The following is a 20,201-nucleotide window of genomic DNA, read 5'->3' as shown; positions in this document are numbered from 1 at the left end:
GTTAATTTGGGGTAGGCTTTTGAAAGAGGATCAGGTCATGACATGCTGAGATGTGCCATCAATCAATCAATCAATGCTATTTATTGAGTGCTTACTGTGTGCAGAGCACTATATTAAACGATCGGGAGAGTACTATAGTACAATACAATAGAGGGGGTAGACCTGTTTCCTGCCCACAAAGGATCCTACAATCTAGAGTGAGACACAGAAAAAGTTACTAAATACACAAATAATAAAAAGTAAATAAATACAAATCGAAGTGACAGCAACAGATCCCTAATGGAGGTATGAATTTTGGTCCCAAGTGCTTAGTACAGTGCTCTGCACACAGTAAGCGCTCAATAATACGATTGATTGATTGATTCTAATTGACATCCATCTCCATGGCTGAGGGTACCTATCATTTTACATTTAATGACCTAGCACTGATAAAGCATGTGAAAATTTACTGAACCAATCCTTCCGGAAACCATTGATCTTTTCTTCTGGTCTAATTTTCTATGGATTTCCATGACTGGGCCTTCCTTTCAGAGAGGTTAATATCTCCCAGCCAAATACAGGCAAAATTGTTTTAGCTATAGTCACTGGTACCAGGTAAATTTCCACTTGCTGACTGCTCTGTGTTCTTAGGCATGGCTTCCCTTTATTGAACCGATAAATAATTCATTGGCTGTTGCAGTGACCATTTGGCCCTGTTGTTTATACAGGCAAAAATGAGTTAATCATTAGCAAACTCCCAAATTAGGATTGGATCAACGTACAGACACACTTGTACCTTGAAACAGATGATATTTAACACATTTCCAAAGGCCTGGGGAACAACAGAGAGGGGAGATTATAAACACGGAGCAAAGCCATCTTGCTGTTCTAACCTTGGCTCCGCCAATTGCTTGCTGTGTGACCTTGGGCAAATCACTTAGCTTCTCTGTTCATCAGTTACCTGATCTGTAAAATGAGGATTTGATACCTGTTCTTCCTCCTACTTAGACTGTGAGTCCCATGAGGGACAGGGACTGTGTCCACCTAATGAATTTGTACCTATCCCAGTGCTCAGAACAGTGTTTGACAGATAGTAAATGCTTAACTAATACCATAAAAAAAACCAGCTTCACTCATTGTAGACATTGGAAGATCTGTGAAACCAGGGGGGGCAGCTGTGTGTATTTCATCTTCTGAGAATGTGCCATCACCTCAGGGAGCAGCTTCTCTTGCAATCCTGAAAGAGCATAGAAAGTTTCAATTCTCCATCTCTCCATGGAGATAAGGGCTAATTTTAATAGCAAAAAGAATAAAAAAAGACAGTCCTTGATCATCCTGGGACCTGAGCAGAACTCCATCCAATCCAGACCACTGAGGTGAATACCTGGGATTAATCAATCAGTTGTATTTATTGAGGTTTTCTCTGTGTAGAACACTTTACTGAGCACTTGGGAGAGTATGCTATGCACACATCTTTAATGTATTTATCTATTCATATTAATATCTATTTCCCCCTATAGACTGTAAACTCACTGTAGGCAGGGAATGTGTCCATTCAGTATTATATTGTACTCTCCCAAGCACTTAATACAGTGTTTTGTACACAAAAGTACTCAAAAAATACAATTGAATGAATGAAAGTGCAATATAATAAGAGTTGCTAGCTAAGTTCCCTGACCTCAAGGAGCTCACAGTCTAGAGGAATCCAGCAACCTCCTCGGGGCTGAGGGCTGGTGATATCCATGACTTGATGATGCTGTTTGCTGACGTGCAGAGGGCCCTCACCCCAAATTCATTCAATTGTACTTACTGAGTGCTTACTGTGTGCAGAGCACTGTACTAAGCGCTTGGGAGTACAAATTGGCAACATATAGAGACGGTCCCAAATGTCATGTTCTTTAGGTGACAGGCCAAATGAAGGGAAGCAGAGGGGAAGAGAGGATGGAAAGTGGGCCATCCCTTATGGATAGGGTCCTTGAGCATCGAGTGGTGAGGATTTCACAAAGGAGTCCTGGAAATTAAAGAGTAAAATTTTTGTTAAGACACTTCCCAGGATTGCTATCTTTTTTCTTTTTTAATGGTACTTGTTAAGTGCTTACTATGTGCCAGGCACTGTGCTTAGCACTGGGTTAGAACAAGGGTTAGACACCATCCCTGCCCTACATGGGGCTCACAGACTAAGTAGGAGGGAGCACGATTTAATATCCATTTTACAGATGAGGTAACAGAGACACAGAAAAGTTAAGTGACTTACACAAGGTCACACAGCAGCAAGCTGTGGAGCCGGGATTAAAATCCAGTTCTTCTGACTCCCAGGCCAGTGCTGGGGTTTTTTTTTTAATGGCATTTACTAAGCACTTACTATGTGCAAAGCACCGTTCTAAGCGCTGGACACTGTTGCTCTTTCCCTTGCTCACCCTCTCTTTTCTATTTCTTGAGTTTGTGTCTTTAACATAGCCGTATATAGAGGTATATTTTTCAGAGTGGATAAAGAAGAACTATTTAATATATGTATCTAATGCCAATATTGTATCCATGTCCCAAGCTGAGCTAAGAAAAAGGAAATTAATCTATCCCTATATAAAGCAATGAATTTATGTCTATTTGGTCTCAAGAAACTGTATTCGGTTCTAATATTTTGGAAAAAAGTATTTTAAGGATTAAGAGATAACAAGGAAGGAAACTTAACTTAAAAACTGTGACAAATACCTGTCAGGAAGGACATTTGTTAATTAAAACTCAAATTTAATTAAAAGAGAGAAAGCTCCAGCAGAATCTTAATGAAATGCATGAATCATCAGTGTTCTGAAAATGAAGCCGTCTTTAGTTAACTCAAAAAGATATACTGAAGACTCAGTACTCGAAATTCGATTTAAATGAAGATCTATTCTTTAATTAACTTCTGCCTGATTCTTTGAAGTCATGTTGCTGGAGTCAAAGATCAAATCAAAGGGTGAATTGGAGATTTAAAACTTGGCTCTCAAGGTTAGTTTTGGTTTGAGTCTCAGAAGACTGATTGTGCCATATAAGTCTAGTTGAGTGGCAGGTACATCACCGTCTAGTAATAATAATAATAATAATAATAATAATAATAATAATAATAATAATGACATTTATTAAGCACTTACTATGAGCCAAGCACTGTTCTAAGCACTGGGGAGGTTACAAGGTGATCAGGTTGTCCCACGGGGGGCTCACAAACTTAATCCCCATTTTCCAGATGAGGTAACTGAGGCACAGAGAAGTTAAGTGCATTACCCAAGGTCACACAGCCGACAATTGGAGGACCAGGGATTTGAAAGTGGTTGGTAATAGTCCATCCCAATGTGGCATTCAAATTAAGACAAAATGATTAGCATACTTATCTGGCCATAAGCTATTATAAGCCTGTTCAAATTCTCTGAATTAAATAATTGATCTTTAATCATCTCTTTTATTTTAATTGGATTTGATGAAATCCGTATTGCTCATGGTCTTTGTAGTAGTTTCCTCTACCTCTAGGAAGAAGAAGTGGGCAAGAATAGGTGAATTACCATTTTAAATATTCTGTGCTCAGGCACTGAATATAGGAGGATGTATAATAATTCCATATTTGAACTTCACTGACATGATAAATTTGACAGACAGCCCCAAATCAAAATATTAAAGCCTTAATGAGGGCTACTAAGAATGACCTGAAAGCAGGTAGATTCCATTATTCCAGTAAAAGCGATATTTTTAAAATGAGTGCTCAGTTAGACCAAAATATTGGTTCTCTGAATTATTGAAAACTTCACAAGAATCATATGCTATTTTGGTTCAGTCTAATGGCTCTTGGATTAACATACGAGAAGACCTGGAGAGGAACGCTTGAAAATAAAAGAAAGATGGCCTAGTTAATTAGGAGCTTGCTGGGCAGAAACATCTTCCTTCCCCCCCTCTTCACCCCCCCCCACCCAATTGAGAGATGGACTTCAATCAATCAGAGATATTTACTGAGTGCTTACTATAAGCAGAGCACTGTACTGAGTGCTTGGGACCCCACAATACAACAGAATTAGAAGTCACGTTCCCTGGCCGTAACAAGCTTACAGTCTAGAGGGCTTCAGTGTAAGCAAGTGCAAGGGAAAAGGGGAAAATAATTCAAATGCAACTTCACGGAGATGTCCTCTGAGAAAATCAATACATGTTCTTTTACATATTTGGTCCATTGTATGGCAGCAGCCCAAATTGCAACTAAATATTGGGCATCGCCAGGAAGGAGGTAGAAAAGAAAACAAAAGACAGGGTTTTGCTTCTCCACAATGTGTGGTTCTCATTTCCTACCTTAGGGAAATACAGAGAAAGGAATCCAAGATGACTGGAAGATGGAAATGCTTACTTAGGAAGGTAGACATAACAAATCAGGGCTCCTCATTCTGGATACAACAACTGAGGTATGATTTAAGTCTACACCAATAAGGCAAACACAAAATTGTTGCTATGTGTCAAGCACTTTACTAAGCACTGGGGGAGATACAAGATAATAAGGTCAGACAGAGTCCCTGCCAGACATGGACTCAGGGTCTAAGTAGGAGGGAGAACAGGTACTTATCCCCATTTTACAGATGAGAAACTGAAGCACAGAGAAGTTTGGTGACTTGCCCAGAGACATATAAGTAGGCAAATGGCAGAAACAAGATTAGGACAGAGGAACTTTTAATTGATGCCATTAATTGATTGATCTATTGATTGTTTTCCTCCTGGATTTCAGGGAATGGAGGTTACACTAGAGATTTCAGTAGAAAGACGCATATGTAGCAAGGAAAAGGATTTAAAAGGCTACATACATTATTTTTGTCAAAGAGTTACAGCCTGGGCTGCTCTTGGGAACTGAAAAAACACAGAAAATAAGAAAAGGTTGACAGAAAACAGAATGTGACAGAGAAGAGGGAAAGGGAGGAATGAAGATAAAGTACTGTGCTTGGTACATTATAAGTGCCTAACAATTGTCGCCACAATTTATTGAGCATTTGCTGTCTTCAGAGTACTGTACTAGTCTTGGAGATGACTGGAGACTACAGTCTTTATAGACAGCATTGCTCAGACATATTATTGTCTGTTTCTCCTTCTAGACTGTAAGCTGGTTGTGGGCAGGGAATGTGTCTGTTTATTGTCATATTGTACTCTTCCAAGTGCTTAGAACAGTGCACTGCATACAGCAAATGCTCAATAAGTACAATTGACTGACTGTCAAAGCAGTATAGGCTGATTTTACATTCATTTAGAATCACCATTTTGTCTCACCCACTCACTGGTTCAACTATTTTGAAGAATCAGCATCTGCGGAGATAGTGATAAGCTAGAGCTTTACTTCCAATTAATCCAAGCAATATGATTAGCAAAGGACAGCAGCAACGTTTAAATGATTTTATAATCACAAAGAACAGGACAATAGAGGAAAAATGTATAATGTTTCTAATGAGAAATTTTTTTTCACTTACTTTTTGGAAAAATAGATGAAAGCTAAGCCAAGGGCACTTTTCCCCTGAAATATGGGTCTCTAATGCAAAGAGTAGAAGAAAATTATTCTAGAGCAAACAGATTAATTTGAATTTGTCACATAAACTATTTTGTGAATGTCCAGTAAGTACTGCATGCTATGGAACACGAGTCCTCACTGCTAATTATTTATTGATAGGTAGATAATGAAGCAGGAAGTGCGAGTCACTTGATTTTATCTTTTTAATATTATTTGTCCACAAAAAAACACATCATAACCAGCAATGGAAAAAAAATGAACGTGAAAAACATCATGCTCTACCCATTAGAACAAAGAGTAACAGAGCAAGATACATATTTATATATCACTGTATCGCACTTCTGTGGTATTTTTCCATATGCTTAGTACAATGCATTATACCCAGTGCCAGTAAGTTCCCAATAACTGCTGTTGCTATTGCTTCTCACCTAAACCGAATGTTTTTTTTTGTTTTTTGTTTTTTTCATCGTATTTTTTAAACACTTTCTATGTGCCAGGCACTGTACTAAACACTGGGGTAGATACAAGCTAATCAGGTTGGACCCAGTCCATGTTCCAGATGGGGCTCACAGTCTTAATCCCCATTTTACAGATGAAGTATCTGAGGCCCAGAGGAGTGAAGTGACTTTCCCAAAGTCATAAAACAGACAAGTGACGGAGTCAGGGTTAGACCTCAGGTCCTTCTGACTCTCAGGCCCATGGTCTATCCACTATTCCCTGCTGCTTTTCTGAATCCATCCTGAATCCCACAGGACCCAACAACCTAAACAACCATGACAAATGTTGGCCAAGAAGGATTTCAGAGCACACAGACTCCCAGTCACTGACTTTCAGCCAGCTGCTTGAATGAGTGTCCCCAGGCCAAGAGCAACTGCCTGCTTGGGATGATAATTTGACAAGCAGCGTCAGTCTTGATGACCTTCTCTCACCCCTACGATGGCATCTTGCCTGTTAATTCCTGAGTGTTCTCCTCAAGAACGAGCCAGGTGGGAAACCACCTTCTTATAAATGCCCCTCCACGTCCACAGCCGATGAGGGGTTTGTTAATTCCTCAGGGCACAGAAGACGTCTTTCAGTCGGGTTTAGGCAGCTCCGAATAGCCCCAGGAGCCTATGCAAATGCTCTTCTATGTTGCTGAGCAACTGGTCCATAGGCAACCAGCAAGGTAGAGAGGGGAACATCTTTTCAGGAGAACTCACTTGTCCTGACAGACAGTCCATCAGCTGTCTGGAATGAGAATCTAGAGGAAATGACATCCCACAAGGCATTAAAGTTCCTGTAACTAGCTAGGATTACACTCCCACCAACTCCCATGATTAAATATGTTTTCAAAAATTAATTGAAGCACCTTTAGTTGTGTTCGAATCGCAGCTGCATAATTAAAGACGTTACTGCATTCAGCAGGCATTTTGCCGGTTGCTAATGCTCCTCAGTGGATTATGTAATGAACCTAAGGCCTGTGCTCTGTGCACTGGGAATGGCTGCTTTTGAGGGGAGCTGCCAGGCCTCAGATCCCACAAGCTGCTCCCCTCAACCATTGGGACCATCCATCATTAGAGGGAATTTTTGCTTTCCTAGAACGAGGGCTGTGAGGTGCGTCTCTGCATTCATAAGGGTTTTTACTGCACAGCAAAGTAAAGATAGCATTTAGAATTAATTCAGTACCAGCATGCAATTGGCAGCAGAAAGGATTTCAAGCATAAACGGAAGGTTCATGACTGGGTTTAGGGGCCATTAGGGGGGATTTTAAGAGAATGAGTTGGAAGGGGAATTAGAATGATGAAAGCCTAAGGTTGACAAGCCAAACCATCCTTATCCTCCTGGCAGAACCCAAACAGAACCTCCAGAAGAGTTCTGATATTTGTACCAACTTGAAGATGATTTCGTTGTGTTTTGACCTGGCAGTTTAAAACCCTGCCATTTTTAATCTAGCAGGTAATTCAATTCTTCCTGAAAAAATGCTCCCGATTTTGATTCTCGAGAGGTTTATTTGCAAGACTACTGGAGCATAGTGCCCATTGGAAACAGGTCTTTGCTGCTGGTAATAGAAGAGATGCTTTTCATTCCCAGACCTCTTGCTTATGGGTTAATTCACCAACTCCTGAAAGCACTCCTTGGAAGCAGAGTGGGATTAAATATTCCTCCCCGCCACCGTTTGATGCATCAAAAAACACAGAGTGGTTACATGACCCATCTACACCACTCCCGGAGCTGGGAATAGAGCCCAGAACTGATGTTTCGAAAGCAGTTTTTCTCATTAGCTGTCCATGAATCAAGCAGTCGTATTTATTGAGTGCATGCTCTGGGTAGAGCATGGTACTCAGAGACTGGCAAACCTGCAGTATAACAGAGTTGGTAGACGCATTCCCTGCCCACTAGAAGCTTACAGTCTAGAATATTCTACTGTGGGTTTAAGAAATCAGACATGAACATTTGTCAAGCTTCCTTAGTGTCCCACGGATGGTCTTTAGGGCCCTTCATGGGGGAGAAGTGCTCATACTGCCTTAAATTAAATTAAATTAAAAACAGCCTGGTATTGGGAAGCAAAAGACTTGAGTTCTGGTCCCAGTTCTGCCACTCTGCTGTGAGACTTTGGTAAATCACATTCTTTCTGTGCCTCTCTCTACTCATCTGTGCAGTGTGGCTTAGAGGAAAGAGCATAGGCTTGGGAGTCAGAGGTCGTGGGTTCTAATCCCGGCTCCGCCACCTGTCAGATGTGTGACTTTGGGCAAATAACTTCTCTGTGTCTCAGTTACCTCAACTGTAAAATGGGGATTAAGGTTGTAAGCCCCACATGGGGCAACCTGATTACCTTGTATCTACCCCAGTGCTTAGAACAGTGCTTGGCACATAGTTAAGCACTTAACAAATACCATTATTATCATTATTATTATCTGTGATATGGGGATAATATATAGAAGCAGCTTGGTCTCGTATAAAGAGCCTGGGTCTGGAAGTTAGTAGACCTGGGTTCTAATCCAGGTTCTGCCACTTGTTGTTCATGTGACCTTGGGCAAATCACTTGTGCCTCAGTTTCCTCATATGTAAAATGAAGATGGACTGTAAGCCCCATGTGATACAGGGACTATGACCACCCTGATTATCTTGTACCTACCTCCATGCTAAGAACAATGTTTGGCATATAATAAGTGCTTAGATAGTGCTCTGTACACAGTAAGCGCTCAATAAATACGATTGACTGAATGAATGAAGTACCTAACAAGTCCCGTCTTCTAGAATGTGGGTCAGGAACTCTGTCTAATCTGATTATCTTGTAAATACTCCAACAGCACAGAGTAAGTGCTTAATACCACTGAAGGTAGTTGGATGCAATTTTAACATGTTACTTGATCCCTTACAGTTTGCAAAGCACTAGGGGGAGTATAACATAACAATGAAACACACATTCCTGCCCACAACGAGCTGGAAATGTGTGTGTATTTTGTGTGTATTTTCAGAGGATACCCTCTTAACTGCAGGGAGAGTGAATAACAGCTGGAATTAGGGCTGGATCTCCCTCACACTACGATACCCAGGCTATGGATGTGTGAGACTTGAGACCCACCCTCCTTCACATTCCCACCACCATCTAGGAGAGGAAGAAACTGTGTTCCTTGCAGCCCTAGGGAGAGCAGCGAGGACTGGAATGTACACCTTGAGGATAGTATATGTCTCATTGGCTTTTACACCCTCTTTAGCACTCAGGTATATATGTCAACTCAATTTATTTATTGCTCCAATTCTAGTCTACAAGGACCTGGGTTCTAATCCTTGCTCTGCCATTTGCCTGCTGTGTGACCTTGGACAAGTAACTCAACTTCTCTATGCCTCAGTTACCTCATCTGCAAAATGGGAATTAAGACTGAGCCCTATGTGGCACTATGAGCCCCAGGTATCCATCCTGATTATCTTGTATCTACTCCAGTGGTTAGAACAGTCCTTGACACAAAATAAGCTCTTAACAATTACCATCATTTTTATTGTTCCTTGTTACCAGCTGATATGGGCTCTGCCTGTTTATGAGAGCACACGTGTTTTCTACATGGAGCTGTCTCCTCAAGTGTTAGAGTATGAGCTCCAGGACAGCACATGCCACACTGCAATGTGCTTTATAAATAATGGTGATCATCGCAGGGAGGAGGAGGAGTGGAAATTGAAACTCTCTGATGGCTCCTGAGGTTTTGATGAAACATTTAATTCATTTAATGTTTCTTTAATGTTAATACCCAATCAATTAGAAAATGATGATGGCCCAGTTTTGGAGCACTTAAAACCAAATTGATAAGTCATACAAATGTACACGCAGACTAATTGGCTGAAGGCAATGCCTTTAATTGATTTGGCGCTTTTTCTTGCTGACATTAGGGAACCTCCAGCCTTTCCAACTTCTCAGCTTTGCTTTGCCTTATGCCAGATTGTGGGCCATTTGTTCCACTTCAAATGTGGGCAGCGAGCACGGCACCCAGTGGAAGACAATGAGCCCATTCTCTGTGTAGAGTCTTACCTATGCCCTGCGCTTGGCACTAGGGAAAGTACCACAGATACCTGCAACACATTATTAATCAATCAATCAGTCTTATTTATTGAGCACTTACTGTGAGCAGAGCACTGTACTAAGTGCTTGGGAGAGTACAGTATAGCACAGATGGTAGACATGTTCCCTACCCACACTGAGGCTACAGTATAGATAAAAATAATAATTGTGGTATTTGTTAAGCGCTTACTATGTAGCAAGCACTGTTCTAAATGCTGGGGTAGATATAAGGTAATCAGATTGTCCCATGTGGGGCTCACAGTCTTAATCCCCCTTTTACAAATGAGGTAACTGAGGCACAAGGAAGTGAAGTGACTTGCCCAAGGTCACACAGCAGACAAGTAGCAGAGCTTTTATTCGAACCTACATCCTCTGACTCCCCAGCCTGTTCTCTTTCCACTAAGCCATGCTGCTTCTCTAGATGGGGAGAGAGAACCTGTGCATAAGGAACTTCAACTTGAATGAGGAAGATAGACAAGAAAATGTTTACAAATAGAGATATCAGGATAAATGATTGATTCTACAACTAATTGCCTATACACAAATTCCAAGGATGGATATGAATAAATTGCAAGTGCTTATATGGTTTAATAGGACTTTGGGTAGTTATAATAATAATAATGATGGCATTTATTAAGCGCTTACTATGTGCAAAGCACTGTTCTAAGCACTGGGGAGGTTACAAGGTGATCAGGTTGTCCCATGTGGGGCTCACAGTCTTAATCCACATTTTACAGATGAGGTAACTGAGGCACAGAGAAGTTAAGTGACTTGCCCAAAGTCACACAGCTGACAATTGGCGGAGTCGGGGTTTGAACCCATGACCTCTGACTCCAAAGCCCGGGCTCTTTTCCACTGAGCCACGCTGCTTAGTTGGGAGTTAATCAGGTAAAACTTGGGAGGTGGGGGGGTTAGGGAGACTTTGAATCAATCAATCAATCACTGGCATTTATTGAGCATTTATTATGTGCAGATCACTGTAATAATACTAATAATGATGGTATTTGTTAAGCGCTTACTATGTGCCAAACACTGTTCTAAGCACTTGGGGGGGGGAGGGTAATACAAGGTAATCAGATTGTCCCACGTGGAGCTCACAGTCTTAATCCCCATTTTACAGATGAGGGAATTGAGGCACAGAGAAGTGAAGTGACTTTCCCAAAGTCAAACAGCTAAGTGGCAGAGCCGGGATTAGGACCCGTGACCTCTGACCTCCAAGCCCAGGCTTTTTCCACTGAGCCACACTGCTTCTAAAGGTGATCAGGTTGTCCCACTTGGGGCTCACAGTCTTAATCCCCATTTTACAGATGAGGTAACTGAGGCACAGAGAAGTTAAGTGACTTGCCCAAAATCACACAGCTGAAAACTGGTGGAATCGGGACCATTTCCGGTCTGACCACTCGGGATTGTTCAGTGCAACAGAGTCCATAGACAAGTTCCCTGCCCATAATGAGCTTACAGTCTAGGGTCGGATTGGTGTTGGTGGAGAAGTGGGAGAGGGGCTGACCTCATCCACAGTCAATGAGGATGAACTAGGAGATAGTGCTCTGAGCTGGAGCTTGGAGGCAGGAGGAGCCATATGCACCCACTGAAGAGCTGTATTGGGTAAGAGTAGAAAACTCATTCCCAATTCTTTGTCAACTATTGCTGCGAAAGGATCATCTGGTAAGGGGCCAATTGACCACGAGAAAGTAAACTTCTTGAGGGCAGGGAGCAAGCCTAGTGATTCTAATGTACCTTCCAAACTCTTGTTCTGTACACACGGTAGACATTCAATAAGTATCGAGTGTTTGACTCAGAAGAGAGTTGCCAATTTTGACTGTCCAGTCCCTTCTCCCAGTATAAATTATAAGAACTTCTTGGGAGTTTTTGTCCAGTATTCTTCAAAATGTTTTCAAGCAGTGAATTCACACTAGGGAGGTCCAAATGATTGACTGATTTTACCAAAATGGCATAGTCCCACCTAATTAGTAGGTGCAGTGCTGGATTCTCAATGCTTGATTTACTCAAGACAACAAAGCAAAGATTGATTCATTTAATGCCTATAAATTGCAGGATTCTGGGCAATTATTAAGTTAAAGTAAAGTAGACAGTGGCTGATTTATGGATGTCAAACCAATGTCCTCTCCCAGAGTCCTTATCTTTTAGTTCAGCTGTGTTATCTTCTGCCAAGTAAGATAGATTGCCTTCTATTTGGTCTCGGGTTTGGAATATTTCTATTAAATGGAAACTGGAAGCTGTCTTGGAAATGTACTATGTGATGCCTTACTTTATAATCATGAAAATATTTTCTTTCTTTCTCTCTTGCTTCCTTTGAAATTGAGGTTTTTCCTTCTCCTAGAAGGGCAACAAAGCCAGATTACTTTCATAGGGAACGGAAATCTGTTTGAAAAGTCAAAAGGGAGCAAGGCAGAAAGGTCCAGGTTCTGACAGAGAAGAGAGCATCGATACAAGACGGAGTGTTTGCCCAAAAAGACCTGACCTTAGAGAATATGGGGGGATTTAGTGGTTTATACAGGAAATAGACTATAGAAGAGCCTTGGTGAGTTGGAGCAGATCAGAGTATGACCTCAAGAATATGATCTTTAAGGCAGAACACTCTACAACAATTTATGGATAAGTAAAGAAGTAGTAAACAAAGTCAAAGAGCAAAATCTCTCAAAGGGGGATTTGCAACCAGCTTGGAGATAACAGGATGCCATGCTTCATGTTAGCCCAAGGCCTATAAAACTGTCCACATAGGCACTCAATATATAGTATTTATGATAATGTTGATGATAGGAAGCGAGGCCTGTCTTATGAGTGATGGGGGCTGTTTCTCATTGTGGGGATTTATTTTTTCATTTTCCCAAGTCATCCAAGGACCTCCCTCCATTGACCAGGATTCCCCTAGCTGTTCCCTGAAGAATATTTACTTGAGGGTCAAATTTACTTCTCTATGCTACCACCTGCTTTAGGTTGAGTGTGGCCTAGCAAAAAGAGCACAGGCCTCAGAGACAGATAATTTGGGTCCTAATCTTGGGTTTTTTTTGTATTTGTTAAGCAATTGCTAAATGCCAGGCACTATATTAAGCCCTGGGGTAGATACAACCTAATCAGGTTGGACACAGTCCCTGTCTCACACAGGGCTTATGGTCTCAATCCCCATTTTACAGATGAGGTAACTGATGCACAGATAAGTTAATTGACTTTTCCAAGGTCAAACAGCAGACAAGTGGTGGAGCCAGAATTAGAACCCAGGTCCTCTGACTCTTAGGTCTGTACTCTATCTACTAGGCTGCACTGGTTCTTCCACTGACTTGCTTTATGACCTTGGCACTTCTTTGTGCCTCAGTTTCCTCACCTTTAAAATGGAGATTCAATACCTGTCCTCCCTGTTGAGATTGTGAGCCCTATATGGAACTGGGACTTTGTCTCCAACCTAATTATCTTATATCTACCCTAGTGCAGTGCCTGTCCTTATAGTAAGTGCTTACCTAATACTACAGCTATATTTAGGACCAGCACTTTGCTTCTGCTCTGACCACAGAAGGTGGTTAAGGATAGCAACATATTCATTAAAGAATGTGGAACACTTGAGGCCATAGCTCCTTTAAAATTACCATTACTATTACTACTACTAATAATAATAATTATGGTAATCATTAAGCACTTACTATATGCCAAACATGGTAATAAGCTTTGGGTTAGTAACAAGACAAGTCAGACAGAACGTTCATAGTCTGGGCAGGGAAGGGAGAACAGGAATTAATCTCCATTTTAAAATGAGGAAACTGAGGCACAGGGAAGTAAAATGACTTGCCTAAGGACTCCCAGCAGGCAAGTGACAGAGTCAAAATAGTCAAGATTAGCACCCAGATCCCCTGACTCCTAGGCTCATTCTCTTTCAACTAGGCCATGGTACTTCTCACTTTGAAATGGAAGCATTGTTCAAATTCTTCTATGCTCCTGAGTCCCCTTCAGCATTACAATTAGCTATGTTTTATTGATTTCTGTCCTGGATAGCCTTCATGTTTGTTTCTTCAAATGGTGGATTCTATTTTTGTGTGAAACACATTAATAATTAGCTCACATCTTGCAATATTGCTCGGCAAATCCATAAAATGCTTCAAAAAAACCCAAAAGCGAATAACTGACTGGCGCATCGCCACGGCTGACTAGTACTAATTTTTTGTTGACAATAATGAAAGGAATTAGACTTGAAAATATACCGATCAAAATTTCTGAGTAGAGATTTGAATTAGCCATTAATTAATGTACCTGAATCTTTTTTCTTGTCTCTGATAATTACTCTGTCAAGTCGGCAAATATCCATCCACTGTTCTTGCCATTTGACATGCACCACTAGGTGGGCAGGTACTTGAGTTTCTGTCAAATCATAGGGCATAACTCCATTAACAGTATTTACAGTGTTTTCGCCTCATTTCCAATTACGATGGGTTCAAAATGTGTTTTGCCATAAATATAAATGTGCGCATAATGACTTTTGCATAAAAATGAAAGCTGCCTGCAAATGTCTTCAAACTTCCATAGCTAATGTGAATTCTACTTCACCAAATTGCAAAATAAATGGAAAGACATTTGGTCTCATTGTGACAGTGCTCTGCTTTTAACATCCACACAGCAAATGTATGAGGCTGAAATGATATGCTCATCAAAATGAAGGATCACCATATCCTGAACAACATTTCTAACAGATCCTTATTGAGAGCCCAAAGGGTGAAATGGATTCATTATATACTTTCTCTGACATCTCATAAACTTGTCTCCTATATAATTTGTTTCTTAGCTATGAAAAAGAAGGGAAAACCATATCCTGATGGGAAGATATAGGAAAAGAAAATGGCTTTTTCCATGTATCCATTTTTTCCTGTATCTTCTTTGTCTCTTCTGTTTGTGGGTGAAAAGATGGTGATGTTGTCCTCCGTATATGTGCCCCAAGAATTTCAGTTGTTCCACTCTGAATTAGCTTCCTTCCCTGCCTACCTACTATATTGTTTTTATGTTTAGTTTATTCATTCTCTTAAACCATCAATAGTAGTAGTACTACTAGTAATAGTAGAAATAAAATTCACCCTCAGCTTTTACAGATGGCTTATACTTGAAGAATTTATGAGGCACATGAGGTTCAGAATTTCAGAGAGCTTGACTGTCCCACTTATTTCAGGATAGATGATCCCTTTGATCCTTTTATTCCTAAATGAACTTCCAAGTCATACCCTGTGGGATCCCAACTCTAACCTTATCCCTTTCCTTAACCTTTTCCCTAACACTAGCTTTCAACCTTTTGAGGTCACTGATTGATAGAAATTATAGACAGGTTGATGTAGAATTTTTGACTTAGGGGTTGGCAGTTTGGCTTACAGTGTGAACGCCTCAATTTCCAATGGTACTCCTAATGACCCTTGTTAAATGTTTGCTATGTGCCAAACACTGTACTAAGCGCTGGTGTGGATACAAGATTACCAGGTTGGACACAGCTCATGTCCCACAGGGACTCACAGTCTAAGTAGGAGGAAGTCAGATTTAATGCTCATTTTACAACTAAGGAAACTGAGGCCCAGAAAAGCTAAGCGACTTGCCCAAGATTACACAACAGACAAGTGGCAAGAGCCAGGATTAGAACCCAGGTCCTCCGACTCCCGGATCTGTGCTCCTTTCACTAGGCCACACTGCGTTGCAATGGCGCTTACACTTTCCATTAAGAATGTAAGCTCCATGTAGGCAACGAACATGTTTTAAGCTTCTCTTGTACTTTTCCGAGTGATTAGTACAGTACATTTCATTCAGTAGGTGCTCAATTAATACCATTACTAAAACTTTGGCAAACAGGTACTAAAATGCAAAATTCCAGAAGACATGATTTGTTGCTTCTGTCATATAATTTATGAAATCAAAATAAATTTTTTCTGTGGTCTTCTCAGGTGTGGTTGAGACACTAGTATTTAATTTAAAGGAAAGGTTTATAAAGAAAGCACATTTAATTTTAATGAATTTGTCATCACTGTGTTTCTACATAGCTCCATCATCCTGTAATTTAATAATAATGATGGTATTTGTTAAGTGCTTACTATGTGCAAAGCACTGTTCTAAGCACTGGGGGGATACAAGGTGATCAGGTTGTCCCACGTGGGGCTCACAGTCTTCATCCCCTTTTTACAGATGAGGGAACTGAGACACAGAAAAGTTAAATGACTTACCCAAAGTCACACAGCTGACAACTGGTGGAGCTGGGATTTGAACCCGTGACCTCTGACTCCAAAGCCCGGGCTCTTTCCACTGAGCCACGCTGCTTCTCTGTAATTTGCCAGAATACCCAAAGCAATCAGGTGCAACTATAAACTATTTGAATCTGTTTTATATTGAAATCTATTACATTAATAGTCTAAAGACAAAAATAGGTCTTTTCTCTACTTAAGTCAATGGACTGCAAAGTCATTACCAAGCTCTATTAAACATATTTTCTGCTGTTGGGTACTGAAAAACTTCCTTGGAGCCTATGACTTCATTCTATCATTTGACTTTACTTACGTCTTAGTCAAAAAAAAAAAACAAAAAAACAAAAAACACACCGCCACCACCAACGATATAGCAAAGTGAAATTAAATTGCAGTGTTTTTCTTGGAAGATACTGAGAAGACCTGAGATGACTGGCAAAGTCACATATTTAGAAAATATTTTAGTTTCACTGAGGTAAATGGAAAATTTTATTCCTTCATGGCTATCTTACTAAGAATATTTGCTTCAGAAAAGACTCTGCATATCATTTTTCAAAAAGATGCAATTGCCACGAACCTTTCTTGTCTAGATAGAATTGATACTTAAATACAAAACAAAAACAGGTTTTGTTGATGCTCCAATGTTCAGTCTCTATAAGATGTTAACTTTCATATCTTCCCAAGATGACAGTTTTTAGCTTAGAGGGTAGAGACATAGCAAAATATACTCTTTGATCCTTCTAATGAAGTCTGCAACAGATAAGGATCTTGTTGGTGCAACAACAGTTGAAAAGAAATAATATTTTCTTTCTAACTTAAAGCACCCATCTAGTATAATAAAATAAGAGCTCTATCTGTGAAGCAGAGTAATAGAATAAAATGCAATCACATCATTTAAAAATGAAATGCTTTCATTTCATCATTTCTATTTCATCAATAGAAATAGAAGAAGAATGGGAAAGATATTGTCACATTATGCTTCTAAATCTTTGTTCCGTTCATATCTTCATTCAAGTTCTTTGCTAAATAACTCATGCAGAAGAATTAATTCATTCGGGAGAAACAGTGTGGCATAACAGGAAGAGCATGGGCCTAAGGAGTCAGAGGTCGTGGATTCTAATCCTGGCTCCACCACTTGTCTGCTATGCGACCTTGGGCAAGTCACTTCACTTCTCGGTGACTCAGTTATCTCATCTGTAAAATGGGGATTGAGACTGTGAGTCCCACATGGGACAACCTGATTACCTTGTATCTACCCCAGTGCTTAGAATCAATCAATCAATCAATCATATTTATTGAGTGCTTACTGTGTGCAGAGCACTGTACTAAGCGCTTGGGAAGTACAAGTTGGCAACATATAGAGACAGTTCCTACCCAACAGTGGGTTCACAGTCTAGAACAGTGCTTAGCACATAGTAAGTGCTTAACAAATACCATTATTATCATTATTATTCATGCTACTCATACTCATACTACTCCAGAGAATAAAGCACTTTCTCATCAGAATATAACACATTCAGGATAGGATAGACAGGCAAGTGGGCCATACAAACACTCTGCACATCCCTAGATAATATACATCTCCAGATCTGTATTTTTAGCATGTTTATAATAATGATAATAGTTACGGTACTAGTTAACTACTTACTATGTGCCAAGCACTGTTCTAAACACTGGGGCAGATACAAGGTAATCATTTTAAACACAGTCCCTGTCCCACATGGGGCTCACTGTCTAAGCAGGCAGGAGTAGTACAGTGCTCTGCACACAGTAAGCGCTCAATAAATATGATTGATAATGAGTAGGATTTAATCCCCATTTTCAGATGAGGTACCCGAGGCACAGAGAAATGAAGTGACTTGCCCAAGGTCACACAGCAGAGAAGTGGAGGAACCAGGATTAGAACCTGGGTCTTTCTGATTCTCCGACCTGGACTCTTTCCACTAGGCCATGCTGCTTTTGAATGTCAGAGAGTAAGAAAGAATGAGAACAAAGCTCCCATTTTCCAAGGGACTAGGAAAATGCATTGAGCAGCAATGCAGGGACACGTTTCATAACCTTCCCCCTTGTACTAATATAACGTCAATGACCAAGGGGCTCAGCGCACAGTAAAGCATTTTCTTATTAAATCCTTTTTAGTTTAGAGACAGATATCATCTCATTTTAATAGGCAGGAAGTTGGAGCCTAGAGCAATTTAGTGACTTACCATGCTAATGAGAGCAAAAAAGCGAAAAAGGGACAGGACTGAGGCCTAAAACAGATCAAGTTGAATTAGCCACCTCTACTTAGATATTCATTTATACCCTTGCCCACCACTTGTTTATATATTTACAAATAGAAGGAATAATTGACTGTACAAGTGAGTATACATACATACATACATGTCTAACATAACCGTTAGAGTGTCAGCACCTTGTCGGTAGGGGAAGTTTCTGGGTTTATGCAATATTTTCTCAAGGGCTTAGTACAATACATGGAACCCCGGGTGGGCATTCAGTCAACACCATACTACTACTGTTAGTACTACTACTATTATTCTATTACTACTACTACTACTCCTAATACTACTAGTAGAGAAGCAGCATGGCTTAGTGGAAAGAGCCAGAGGTCGTGGGCTCTAATCCCAGCTCTGCCACTTATCAGCTCTGTGACTTTGGGCAAGTCACTTCACTTCTCTGTGCCTCAGTTACCTCATCTGTAAAATGGGGATTAAGACCGTGAGTCCCATGTGCAACAACCTGACTACCTTGTATCTACCCCAGCTCTTAGAACAGTGCTTGGCACATAGTAAGAGCATTATTATTATTATTATTATTATTATTATTATTATTATTCCTACTAATCAACTTGTAACCCAATGCACATGAACTAACCACAGCAACAGCATGGTCTAGTGGAAAGAGCATAGGGTCAGGGGATCTAGATACAATTCACCACTTTCCTGATCTATGATATTAGACAAGTCACTTAAATTCTTTGTGCCTCAGTTTTCTCATCTGTAAAATGGGGATTAAATAGCTGTTCTTCCTCCCTCAGTCTTTGAGCCCCTTATGGATCCCGGGCATATCTCAGATTGTACTTTATCTAGCTTAGAGCTTGGCATATAGCAAGTGCTTAACAAATACGATAATTAATATTATTATGATATACTAAAAGTAACAAATCAATAAATGGTAATTATTGAGTGCTTATTATCAATCAATCAATGGTATTTATTGAGAGCTTACTATCAGTCAGTCAGTGGAATTAACTAAGCATTTACTATGTGCAGAGTACCGTACTGAGAACTTGGGAGAGTACAATAGAACAGAATTGGAAGTCGTGTTCCCTGCCTATAATGAGTTTACAGCCTAGAGGGAGTAAATGACCAACATCAATGATTTCCTGATTCTTATGAAACAAATATTTCCACAGTGGTTTAGACTCTCGTAATACCGGAGATGAACTATCATGTGGAGTGTGAATATTGGAGAACAGTAACAAGTCCCTGTTGATACTAAAATGCTAGTCATTAAATTTTAACTCAACTCTGCCACTGGATTGCATAGGAGAGAAATCTGTATGTCAAGACTCCGTGCTTGGCCCCAAAATGCTCTCTGTGGCAAGCTTTTCTTCAAGACAACAGCTAAGTTGACCTTGTAGAAATAAGGAATGGAAAAAGACTGATTACTCCATTTAATCGCTTTCCCTGCCCAAGCTAGATTGCTCCTCCTAGTAGCTTGTTAGATTTGTCTCATTGAAGTTTCTTGCTGAAACATCCATGCAGAAGAATGAAGGCACCTAGGAGAAGCAGTGCCCATCTGCTGCTAACCTCCTCACTGTACCTCAGTCTCTCCTGTCCCGCTGTCGACCCCTGGCCCATGTCCTACCTCTGGTCTGGAATTCCTCCCTCCTCACATCAGCCAAACTAGCACATTTCCACCTTTCAAAGCCCTACTGAAAGCTCACCTCCTCCAGGAGGCCTTTCCA

The sequence above is a fragment of the Tachyglossus aculeatus genome, chromosome 19 (assembly GCF_015852505.1).
Source record: "Tachyglossus aculeatus isolate mTacAcu1 chromosome 19, mTacAcu1.pri, whole genome shotgun sequence".
Classification (NCBI taxonomy): domain Eukaryota; kingdom Metazoa; phylum Chordata; class Mammalia; order Monotremata; family Tachyglossidae; genus Tachyglossus; species Tachyglossus aculeatus.
This window is presented reverse-complemented; position numbering follows the sequence as displayed.